Source organism: Taudactylus pleione, unplaced genomic scaffold (assembly GCF_031769625.1).
Source record: "Taudactylus pleione unplaced genomic scaffold, aTauple2 ptg000201l, whole genome shotgun sequence".
Lineage (NCBI taxonomy): Eukaryota > Metazoa > Chordata > Amphibia > Anura > Myobatrachidae > Taudactylus > Taudactylus pleione.
The window spans coordinates 25941834-25954902 of NW_028284603.1; positions in this window are offsets into that span (position 1 = coordinate 25941834).

Here is a 13069-nt window from a genome sequence, read left to right on the forward strand (position 1 = left end):
TTATGGCCATTAAATGGCCTTTCTAAAACACAAACTTGGTCCTTAGGAAAACAGTGCATGTTTCACTGAATCACAGAATCACAAGTGAATCAGGATCACAAGTGAAATAATTAGCTCCACCAGTGGATCTTTTAAAATGTTTCAGTGAGTAAAGTCTGGGTGACCCAGAAAAAGTGACCTGTGTGGGGTCCTGAGGACCGAGTTTGAGAGCCTCTGTTCTAGAAGGTAATAGCTAGAATCTGATTGGCTGCTATGGGCAACATCACTTCTAAAATTCACTTCTAAAAACTCTCACTTTAGTAAATTAAATTTACCCCTTAAGGTCTTGCGTTATGTCTTTCTTGAGAATCCTGCACCTGCTTCTGCTGATATGAGTGGATTTTCATCCCAGAAGGGGACCAAGAAGAGTGCTACTGCTTTCCAAAACAATTGACTGTAAAATAATCCTTTATAAAGCTTCCACATGAAAGCATTTTCCCAACCTGTACTGGGACATTAAAAAAACCATAGTTACTTATTTATTATTTATTACCAGTTATTTATAAAGTGCACACATATTCCACAGCACTTTATTTATCTATTCACATCACTCTCTGCCCCAATGGAGCTTACTATATATATTCCCTACCACTTGCACACATTTAGTGGCCTTTAAACTGCCGTTGAACCCACTGTCCACTTATCCAGAGCAGATATGTGGACAAGTGGAACAGAGCAGCCCATGCAACATTTCAGATTTAAGGTTTTAAGATGAGTACACACTGACAGATATATCTGTCCAATCTGTCTGGTGGGAAGGAAAATCTGGTAATGTATGGGAGCAAATACCAATAGATATTTGCTCCAAAACCCTGGAAGACAGACCAGATTTTACTTTCCACCAGACAGATTGGACAGATATATCTGTCAGTGTGTATCCAGCTTAAGTCTTACGTTGTTTTTTTCCTAGAGAATTCTTGAGCACCATGCCTGCTGCTGGGAGTGTATTTTCATCCCAGAAGTGATGAAGACATTGTTTCTTCTTCCCAATGGACACAGATCTGAAGAGATGTAAAGAATTACTGGCAGGAAAAAGAGGCAATTTGTAGGCACTTACTGCCTTTGCTTTACTTGAGCTGCCCACCTTCCAGTGTTTACTCAGAAAGAGTTTTCAGCACAGCCGGGAACCTTGTCAGTGATCGGCCTGAGACTACTTCCCCAAAATGTATAAAAGTTGATGCCCATCAGAATGAACTACAAATTCTACATGAAAGACCTTTACCGTCAATTACATGCAAAACTTACAGAAGCATATGTAATGGTGGATTCCAGCTGGGACAAATTAATATTGTGTGAAGAAGATGATGTATACATCATCCCAGATTATACCATCACCCAAGCCTATATCATCATCCCATCCTGTGTTGTGTATAAATTACAGCTGTGCTCCCTGTTAGATTGGGCATTCATTGTCCACTTTAGTGGATGTGAGCTCCATTTTAGTCCACATCACCACACCCGGGCCCCTACATATCTTCTGACCTGGGTTACAGGAGGAGCAGCTGCACTCTGGAATACGGTTGCATGGAGTTGCCCCTCTGACTCGCTGAAATTCATGTAGAGGGCCATGGGTAGGGAGTAGGGACACTATAATCAGAGAACACAGTTTTAGTTGCTTTATTCCATTTATTAACCTATCCTCTATTTTCACCTTTTGAAACTGTTTATGCAAATCAAAGCTGAGGTGTTTGTGACCTGTGTGGGGTCCTGAGGACTGAGTTTGAGATCCTCTGTTCTAGAAGATAATAGCTAGATTCTGATTGGTTGCTATGGGCAAGCAACATTACTTCTAAAACTCACTTCTAAAAACTCTCACTTTAGTAAATTAAATTTACCCCTTAAGGTCTTGCGTTATGTCTTTCTTGAGAATCCTGAACCTGCTTCTGCTGATATGAGTGGATTTTAATCCCAGAAGAGGACCAAGAAGAGTGCTACTGCTTTCCAAAACAATTGACTGTAAAATAATCCTTTATAAATCTTCCACATGAAAGCATTTTTCCAACCTGTACAGGGACATTAAAAAAAACCATAGTTACTTATTTATTATTTATTACCAGTTATTTATAAAGTGCACACATATTCCACAGCACTTTATTTATCTATTCACATCACTCTCTGGGGGTCATTCAGACCCGTTCGCGAGCAAAGGACACTCGCAAACGGGTCGATGTTGCCCCACTGCGCATGTGCACGACGGAGGGAGCCTGTGTCATCAATCACTCGGTGAGGGGTGCTCTGGGCCCTCCCCCAAAAAATAGTACAAATTGTATTTTTTTCTGTGTGTGCGTGTGCGTTAGCCGCACTTGTTATCAGACATCAGCAACCTAGTGCTGCCTGTGTCACCAATCGCTGCTGCCTCGGTCAGGGGTGCCCCGGGCCCCAAGTTCTGGACAAAAAAAAAATAATACAAAGTGTATTTTTTTTTCTGTGTGTGCGTGTGCGTTAGCCGAAACTTGGCTGCACTATTGCTGCTTGCTTGGTGACACTGCTGCAAGACTGAAGTGAATATGTAGGGCAGTCACATGACAGGAGAGCAAGAACCACATGTTGTAGCTGCCGTTAGAGTCATGATGATGCAAGGCCGTCAATGTCCTCGTCCTCTATGAAGGTCGATGCCCCAGGGCTTAAGTCAGGCCATGGACATGGAAAAGCAATTTATTTTACTGTATTAAAGATAAAAAAATCTAAAGCTGAGTTGGCTTTAGATACCCAAAAATTGGCAATATGCCATTCATTACACAAAGTGGCAAGGAAAGGATAATATTTATGACTGGTGGTTCTAGTGATGATAGCCCTTCTGCTTGTTGTAGTAGTGGTGGTACTATAAAAAAAGAAAGTTGTTAATAAGACGAGTAAGACAGCTCCAGAAGAACCAACTGTGTGCTCCGAGAAATCAAAATCACAAATCCCCAAGGAGAGTGCAACTGTGTACGCGGTTGCCATGTGTGAGCCAGACCTTTCAAATTGTGTACTTGAAGATCCTCCTTCCAACATTTGTGTGCCCTATTTAAATGTGGGGAAGGACAGTCAACATATTGCTGACATAGGGCCTGATTCAGTCAGACTCGCTCGTGAGCGCATAGCACCCGCTAGCGAGTCAATGGCCAGGCAGCGTGCATGCGCCGTGTGCGCAAGCCCCGGAGCGAGTGAGAAACCACTCGCACCGGGGCTTGCTACACAACGGGGTGGCTGTTGATGTTGATCGACAGCTCGCCCTGTTTTGTAGGCGGGTCGGGGGGGGTGGCTGCACAAACGGAGGTGTTCCCGAAGGAATGCCTGCTGTTTGTGGGAGACTCTACACTTGATGTCAGTTGTGAACTTCCTGCTCTATTAGAGCAGGAAGTTCACTGGGGCTTGCGGTGGGCGAGACCCTACCACAAGGGTCTCGTCGCAAGCCCAAAGGTCACGATATTCGCGACCATCGCCAGGCCACCCGCTAAAGCTGTGGGTGTTAACCCACAGTTTAGCAAGTGGCCTGAAGGCCAGGGTAAAGCAAAAAATGGCCCGCCCTGATTCAGAGCTAGCGCTCGCAAATAGCGAGCGCCTCTGAATCAGGGCCATAGTCATCGAGGATGCTTCTGTGGAATTGCACATGAAGGATGAGGAGGATATTTCGGTAGTTGCTGCTAAGGATGATGAGGATGGTGATGATGAGGATGTTGATGACGAGGATGTTGTTTGTGTAAGTCAGGCAACAGTTGTTGCCCATGGAATCGAATACCGGCAGCGTCAGGCCGACAGAGGAAGAGATCCCGGCAGCGGCAGCCCGACAGCACTGGAAATCCCGATCGTCCCCAGGTAAGTACTAACTAACCTAAAATACCCCCCTAGCCCTCCTTTAGGGGTGCCTAACCCTAACCTCCCCCCAAAATGCCTAACCCTAATCCCCCTCTAAGTGCCTAAACCTAACCCCCCCTTCCCCGCTGCCTAACCCTAAGTCCCCCCCGGGAGCCCTAAACCTAACCCTCCCCCCCGCGGCTGCCCGCTCGCAGGGGGGGATGCCGGGCGCCGGTCTCCCGTCGTAGGGGGTGCCAGCGGTGTCTTTAGTGCAGGTTTGCTGGCTGTGTCGGCAGTGCGGGGGTTGCTGGCGGTGTCCTCAGTACATGGAATGGCAGTGCTGCGGTGCTGTCAGTGTTCTTAGTGAAGGGTACCGGTGGTGTCAGAAGAGCAGGGGTGCCAGCGATGTCCTCAGTGCAGGTTTGCTGATTGTGTCAGTCATGGAAAGAATGCTTACAATTAATATTTTGAGATTATATTATTGCTGTTTCCAATTAAGATATTTAGTTAGAGAATATTTAGTTGGCTATTTGTGCGTGCAATAAAAAAATAAAGTATAAATGGGTTTTACTAACTGTATGCAGTTATTCAATGTGATTTTGTACTTTTATCAGAGCGCGCACTGGGAACAATGTAATACACATACAAGTAGAGATGCATTGCTTACTGACAGGGTGGGCTAATTATTTTGCTGCCAGAGGCTGCAACTGTAATGATGCTCTTCACATTTATTACACAGAATAACAAACACATATACAGTGACTGCATGTATGACACATATACTATAACACCAAAATATGAACACTTCTAGCATAATGCCAACTACCAGTAACACAAAATAGTAAAAAATATGAATTAATTTTTTTTTCGGTAACAACATATGGGCTGTGAAATGGATTTTCTATATTTAGCTCTCTCATAGTTGGCACATTTCTACTTATTGAAATCTTTGTGAAGGATTAAGGGCCTGGTGGTGAAGTAAAAGATGTCTCTCTGCTTTCCCTAAGTTTGTTCCACTTGAGACAAAAATCTAGTTGGGGATGTGTACAGTAGATAGGCAGAGTACTGTACACACTAGGCAATGACCACTGAAGTAGCTTAACCAGGTTCTGTGGTTATTGTAGAAGTGAATGCACAGCCGTACTAACTATTTTAGATATTGGTTCAGCAATAGAGCAGAGCCTGTAGCGGAGCATTGGTGCAGAAAGCTCACAAGCCAGTGACTCTCCTCTCTCAGGGTAACGGTGCAGGGTTCTGGAATAGCAGATACAACAGGGTAATGTTGTGGGTCTCTGGAGCTAAGAGGAGGACATCCATCCTTCACCAAGTCACTCATACACAGTGGCAAGATGGAAGCACGCATGCGCAGCTACACTATCAGCTGCACTCCACTACTAACAATTCTCACCTTACTTCATCTCACAGGAGAAATGTTCCTACATCTGACTCTCCTCAGCTCCGGGTTACTGGCCACCCCACCCAAAATTATTTATTATAGCAAAGAAAGAAGGATGATTTGATTTACCTGCACTCCTTTCCATTGGTGGCTCCAGGGGTGAGGCTGCAGCACAGTCCAAAATTCAAATAAGGTAGCCACACCAACTGTCACCCCAAACGCTGCCAAACATCACAGGCCAGGACTCATTGGCAGCTGCACTGCTCCTTTCTGAAATCACTGTAGGTCTGTGACTGGCAGCATGAGACAAATATAGACAGGAGATGGAGGAAGTATTGTCTGTCTCCTAGCCATAATCCTCTCACCGTGTCAGTCATCATGTTCCTACTGGCATCAAAGTCAAACAGAACAGTTTTCTAAGAAATAAAAGTTGTCTACTGTAAGTTGCCCTCAGATCTCTAAGCAGATCCAACTCTTTCACTGACTTTATAAAACTCAGATTCAATTTTGGAAAATCTCAGGGACAGTTTTAGTAGTAAGACTCCCTAGGCACAACAATTGGTGCACCCTCCCATCACTTTGCTGCCAGCTCTTCCCCTTCATGTGCTGACTCTTCCCAATGCCTCCAGTTGACATCCAAGTCAACCCCAACCTCACCTCCACCTCATTTCACCACTCATGACCCCCCCCCCGCGCTCCTGCCAATTTAAAATAAAAGAATAAGTCTAATGACCAAATAAAAAAATTAATTATCCAGCCTACAAGTAGCCCCGTCGGGCCAGCGGCCTGCCAGAGCTCTGATGGAAGGAACCTGCTATGTCGCCCCGCATCACCAGTTGTTAAAGGAACATTATTGCTTGATGGTTTTGGAATTTATAATGTAAAATTTCTTGCATCTGTTCTACTCATGTGAGATGTGTCAATTTATGACTGGGCAATGCAAACACAAGTAAATAGGCAAAAGGAGTACAACATCAACAATGTGCTATTTTGAAATGGCATTGACAAGAAGCAATCAGTGATGATGATGATGATCAATTATTTAGACTAATCATAGCTATAGCTTTAAATATTAATGAAGACTGAGGAAGCCCAGTACAGAGGTATAAATGAAAAATAAAAACAAAATAAACTTCTGTGTGTACTTCTATTTTGCAGCATGGACAAAGTGCTCCAACCATATCTCAGAGCTGGCACTAATTATAAATATATATATATTATATATATATATATCTATTTATATATATATATATATATATAAATATATATATATATATAATTATATATATATATGTATATATATATATATATATATATAAATATATATATGGGATGAGCGGGTTCAGATTTCTGAAATCAGAACCCCCGAGCCACACCGATCAAAGTCGTATCCGAGTCAGACTCGACTTTTCCCGCCTGACTCGGATCTGAAATCGAGGCAAAACGTCATCATGCCACCTTCTGGATCTCGCGGGTTTTGGATTCTATAAAAGGTCCCCGTGTCGGCGACATTTCTCACTCCGGCTGTCTACAGTGAAGTGGGAGGGTGGGAGCTAGGGCTGGCTGGGCTGTGTTGTGCTGCTGTTGTCCATAAGGGCTGTGTCCACTCAGTCCATAGGGGCTGACTGGGCTGTGTTGTGCTGCTGTTCTCCATAGGGGCTGGCTGGGCTGTGTTCTGCTGCTGTCATAAGGGCTGGCTGGGCTGTATTGTGCTGCTGTCATAAGGGCTGGCTGGGCTGTGTTGTGCAGTCAGTTGTCCATAGGTGCTGTGTCCACTCCAAAGTCTATAGGGGCTGGCTGGACTGTGTTGTGCAGTGTCCCATAAAGGCTGTAGTCCTAGAGGGGTGCTGTAGTGTTGTCCAGGGAATCTGTGCATCAGGGGTGCTCCCCCAAAGGGCACTCCAAAAAAATAAAAAAAAAATTCTGTGTTTGTGAATTGTGTGCGCAGTAGCCGCACGTGCATAAACAAAGTAGCGCCAAGCGTGCACCTGTGTCATAAATCAAAGGCTGGCTGGCTTGTCCGTTAAATGGTGCTGTAACCCCCAAAGTACACTCCAAAAAAAAAAAAAAATGTTTGTTTTTCTGAATTTTGTGCGCAGTAGCCGCACGTGCATCAACAAAGTAATGCCAAATGTGCGCCTGTGTCATAAGTAAAGGGTCGGCTAGCTTGACCGTTAAAGGGTGTTGTAACCCCCAAAGTGCACTCCAAACAAAATAAAAAAATATTTTCTGTGTTTGTTAATTGTGTGCACTGTGGGCCTGATTCAGACCCGCTCGCGAGTGCCGAGTGCTCGCAAGTGGGTCGATGTTGGGCCAGTGCACATGCACACGAAGGACCCGTCTCCGCCGTGCGCATGCGTGAGACCCGGATAGCGATGGGCAAGCCGTCGCTATGGGTCTCGCTAAAAAGGTGACGTGCTGTTGATGGTGAGTGACAGCACGCCCCCTTTGGTGGGCATGCCGGAAGCGTGGCTGGCCAGACGGAGGCGTTCCCATGGGAACGCCTACCGTCTGGGGCCGGCCCCACTGACATCACAAGTGATGTCAGTGGGAGTGCTTTTGGCTCTGATAGAGCAAAAAAGCACTCTAGGGCTTGCGGCAGACGAGACCCTACCACAAGGGTCTCGTCACAAGCCCGATGGTCGCGATGGTCTTGACCATCGCGACCAGCTTTTTAGCCGCTCACTATAGCTGTGGGTGGTCACCCACAGCTATGCGAGCAGCCAGGAGGCCGCTCTAAAATTCAGAGGGACGACCCTGATTCAGTGCGAGCGCTCTGTCAGAGCGTCCGGCTCTGAATCAGGGCCACTGGCCGCATGTGCATCAACAAAGTAGCGCCAAGCGTGCGCCTGTGTCATAAGTAAAGGGCTGGCTGGCTCATCTGTTAAAGGGTGGTGTAACTCCCAAAGTGCACTCCAAACAAAATAAAAAATAATTTTCTGTGTTTGTGAATTGTGTGCACTATGGCTGCACGTGCTTCAACAAAGGAGCAGCTCCAAGTGTGCGCCTGTGTCCCATAAGTAAAGGGCTGGCTTGTCCATTAAAGGGTGCTGTAGCCCCCAAAGTGCACTCCAAACAAAATAAAAACTTATTTTCTGTGTTTGTGAATTGTGTGCACTGTGGCTGCACGTGCATCAACAAAGTAGCGCCAAGCGTGCGCCTGTGTCATAAGTAAAGGGCCGGCTGGCTTGTCCGTTAAAGGGTGCTGTAACCCCCAAAGTGCACTCCAAACAAAATAAAAAATTATTTTCTGTGTTTGTGAATTGTATGCACTGTGGCTGCACGTGCATCAACAAAGGAGCAGCGCCAAGCGTGCGCCTGTGTCCCATAAGTAAAGGGCAGGCTGGCTCATCTCTTAAAGGGTGGTGTAAGCCCCCAAAGTGCACTCCAACAAAAAAAAACATTTTCTTCTGTGTTTGTGAATTGTGTGCACTGTACATGCATCCTCAAAGCAGCAGCGCCAAGCGTGCGTCTGTCTGTTAAAGGGTGGTGTAACCCCCAAAGTGCGCTCCACAAAAAATGAAAAATTCTTCTTTTTTTTCTGTCTTTGTTAATTGTGTGGGGTGTAGCCACACCTGCATCCTCAAAGCAGCAGCGACAAGCATGCGTCTGTCTGTTAAAGGGTGGTGTAACCCCCAAAGTGCGCTCCAACAAAAATAAAATAATCTTATTTCTTTCTGTGTTTGTGTGTGAAATGTATGCGCAGTAGCCGCACCTGCATCCTCAAAGCAGCAGCGCCAAGCGGGAGTCTGCCTGTTAAAGGGTGGTGTAACTCCCAAAGTGCGCTCCACAAAAAATAAAAAATTCTTCTTTTTTTTTCTGTCTTTGTGAATTGTGTGGGCTGTAGCCGCACCTGCATCCTCAAAGCAGCAGCGACAAGCATGCATCTGTCTGTTAAAGGGTGGTGTAACCCCCAAAGTGCACTCCACAAAAAATAAACAATTCTTTTTTTCTGTGTTTGTGTGCGAAATGTATGCCCAGTAGCCGCACGTGATTCAACACAGCAGCAGCGCCAAGCGTGCACCTGTGTCATAAGTCAAGGGCGGGTTTCTACATCTGGTCCAGACTGAAGGACGTGCCAACAATTTCTGACATGTCTACTGTCACTGCATATGATACTGTCACCACTGACAGAATGGTGGAGGATTACATTGGTGACAGCATCCAAGTAGGGATGTCAGACAGTCCATACCTGTACTGGCAGGAAAAAGAGGCAATTTGGAGGCCCCTGTACAAACTGGCTTTATTTTACCTGAGTTGCCCTCCCTCCAGTGTGTACTCTGAAAGAGTGTTTAGTGCAGCCGGGAACCTTGTCAGAGAAAGGCGTAGGAGGTTGCTTCCACAAAATGTGGAGAAGATGATGTTCATAAAATGAATTATCAACTCTTCCAGGGAGACCAGCCTCCAGAACGTACAGAGGGACCTGTGGTGGTGGATTCCAGCGGGGACGAATTAATACTCTGTGAGGATGAGGATGTACACAACACTGTAGAGGGTGAAGAATCGGTGGATGAGGAGGATGAGGACGACATCTTGCCTCCGTAGAGCCAGTTTGTGCACGGACAGATTAATTGCCAGCTTGTTTTGTGGGGGCCCAAACGAACCAATCATTTCAGCCACAGTCGTGTGGCAGACCCTGGCGCTGAAATGATTGGTTTGTTAAAGTGTGCATGCCCTGTTTATACAACATAAGGGTGGGTGGGAGGGCCCAAGGACAATTCCATCTTGCACCTCTTTTTTTTCTTTGCATTATGTACTGTTTGGGGCCTAGTTTTTCAAACTGCCATCCTGTCTGCCACTGCAGTGTCAATCCTAGATGGGCCACGTGTTTGTGCCACCCACTCGTATTGCTTAGCATAGTCATCCAGCTACCTCGGTGCAACCTTTTGGACATAAAAACACTATTGTGAGGTGTGAGGTGTTTAGAATAGACTGGAAATGAGTGGAAATTAAGGTTATTGAGGTTAATAATAGCATAGGAGCAAAAAAAAAAAAAAATTCTGTGATTTTAGCTGTTTTTATGTTTTTTTAAAAAAAAAATATAGATTCAAAACACAAAACCCAGAACCCAAAACACGGAAGGGTGATTTTGGCAAAACCAATCCAGATCCAAAACACGAAGAAAGATCCAGATCCAAACACAAAACACGAAAAGTGGCCGGTGCACACCCCTAATATGTATATACAGGTTGAGTCTCCCATATCGAATATTCTGAAATAAAGAATATTCTGAAATACGGAATATTTTTAGCATGACCGAGAGAGTGAAACCTTTGCTTTCTGATGGTTCAATGTACACAAATTTTGTTTAAAGAACAAATTATTAAAAATATAGTATAAAATAACCTTCAGGCTGTGTGTATAAGGTATATATGAAACATAAATGAATTTCAGGTATGTACACAAACTTTTTTTGATGCACAAAATTATTTAAAATATAGTATAAAATGACCTTCAGGCTATGTGTATAAGGTGTATATAAAACATAAATGCATTCTGTGTTTAGATTTGGGTCCCATTCCCAAGATATTTCATTATTTTATGCAAATATTCCAAAATACGGAATATTCTGATATCCAAAATACCCCTGGTCCCAAGCATTTTGGATATGGGAGACTCAACCTGTACATATATATAGTATATATATGTATATGTGTATATATGTATTATGGTGACAAACTTTTTTTTTAATTCTTAGCTTGGACATTATTCTGGGACCCCAAAAGAGTTAGTTCCTCATAGAATACAGTAGAGAACATATCTGATAATAGGAGAGTAGAAACAATTTCAGGGACCTCAACTATGGTCCCAAGCCACAGGTTAAACACCTCTGACCTAGGGGACCATTGGCCTCTGACCGCCATCACTAGCTCTACTTGATCCTATTGTTTATAAAATGTAAGATTCAAATATACTATGCGGTCAGTTCAGAGTTTGTTACAAATCCAGCAACTGGGTGCAAACTTGTTTTTGGAAAAATCTATAACCTGGTTTAGGGTTAAGAGGGGGATATGAGCTAGCCCAACTCTAAATTGCAGTGCAAACATAAAGCTGTCCATGGGCCTGATTCAGAAGGGGGCTCTAATCCCATTGCGGCTGCATCTTTGTATGCAGCAGTAGTGAGAAGTTATGCTAATGCCGCAACCACTGTAATGTGTACAGAGACACCCACCGGCTGCATCTTTAATCCGCCACTTGCATACAAAGACGCACCATTGGTCACACATCGATTGCACATCGAACTTCTGAGCCACCCTCTGGCTGCTAAGAATGTCCGTGATTAGTTATACATCCACAAAATGCTCATGACATTCTTCTCTACTACTAGCCACCACCTGTTACCTTCCATAAACTAGAGCTGAGCACTTCAGTTTTTGAGAAAACCGAACAAACTTAGGGGTTCCAAGTCGAACCGAGTCCCAGTATGGAATCATTTTAGGGCGGCGTTTTTCAACCGCTAGTGTGCATGAGCGGTTGTCAAGTGTGCCTCCTGGTCAGATCCACTGGTCAGAGCCACCAGTTGGTCACCAGATCTGCCTTTGCTGTACTGCGGACCAGGCAGCGCTGAACTCTTCTGGGAGGCGCAGGCACGCCCAGGCCATGACTGTCTAATCCCAGCAAGGGTCTAAAGACAGGTGTCGAAATCCTGACGCCTGTCATTTTACCTACGCCGGGAGCCCGACACCCGGCATCCCGATCGAAGGTAAGCCGGACGCCAGGCATGAACAGCTGCGGGGTGGAGTGTTAGGTTAGGGGCTCCCGGGGGACTTAGGGTTAGGCACCCCCCTGGGAGGGTTAGGGTTAGGCTAGGGCAAGGGGGTGTTAGGGTTAGGTTAGGCACCCCCGGGGGGAAGTTAGGGTTAGGCACCCCCCTGGGAGACTTAGGTTTAGGCAGTGGGGAAGGGGGGGTTAGACTTAGGCACTTAGAGGGCGGTTAGGGTTAGGCACTTGGGGGGAGGTTAGGGTTAGGCATCCCTAAGGGAGGGTTAGGATTAGGGGTGGGTTAGGTTAGTTTGCACTCACTTTAGCTGCTGTCGGGATCTTGACCTCTGCCGGGCTTCCGCTGTCGGGATTTGAACCGCCAGCCATGAAGCCGGCAGTAAATCATACCGATCCCAGTGTGATATCACAGGTCACACATGCTGCGTTGCCAGCCCGCCAAACCCGCGGCCACCAGCTCCACCAGCACCACCAACCAACCAGCCTGCATGCTGCTGACAGCTCTGCACTGTGTGTGTCCCCAGCCGATGAGGGACCATAGGGGAGGAAAAATGTAAAATGTATTTTTTATGTGTGAGCCAGTGTAATTTGTTTTATTGGGGTGAACAATGTGGTTTGTTTTTTTTCCGGACCAGTCAATGTTTTTTATTTTTTATGGGGAGCAATGTGTCTTTAATTTTTTCTGCGTGGCCAGCAATGTGTTTTTTTGTTTCTGTGGGGGCCAGTCAATGTTATTTTTTTTCTGTGGGGGCCAATATATGTACATTTTATTCCTGTGCGGGCCAATGTATGTGCATTTTATTTGTGTGAGGGTCAATGTATGTGCGTATTATTCCTGTGGGGGCAAATGTATTTGCGATTTATTCCTGTGGGGGCCAATGTATGTGCATTTTATTCCTGTGTGGGCCAATGGGATGCAGTCAGGAAGCCGATGGTCGAAATGCCGACGCCGGCTTCCCGACTGTCTAATCCTGGCAGGGGTCTAATGACAGGCGTCGAAATCCCGACGCCTGTCATTTTACCTACTCCGGGATCCCGACGCCCGGCATACCGATCGAAGGTAAGCTGGGTGCCGGGCGCAGACAGCTGCGTGGGGGAGGGTTAGGTTAGGGGCTCCTGGGGGGGACTTAAGGTTAG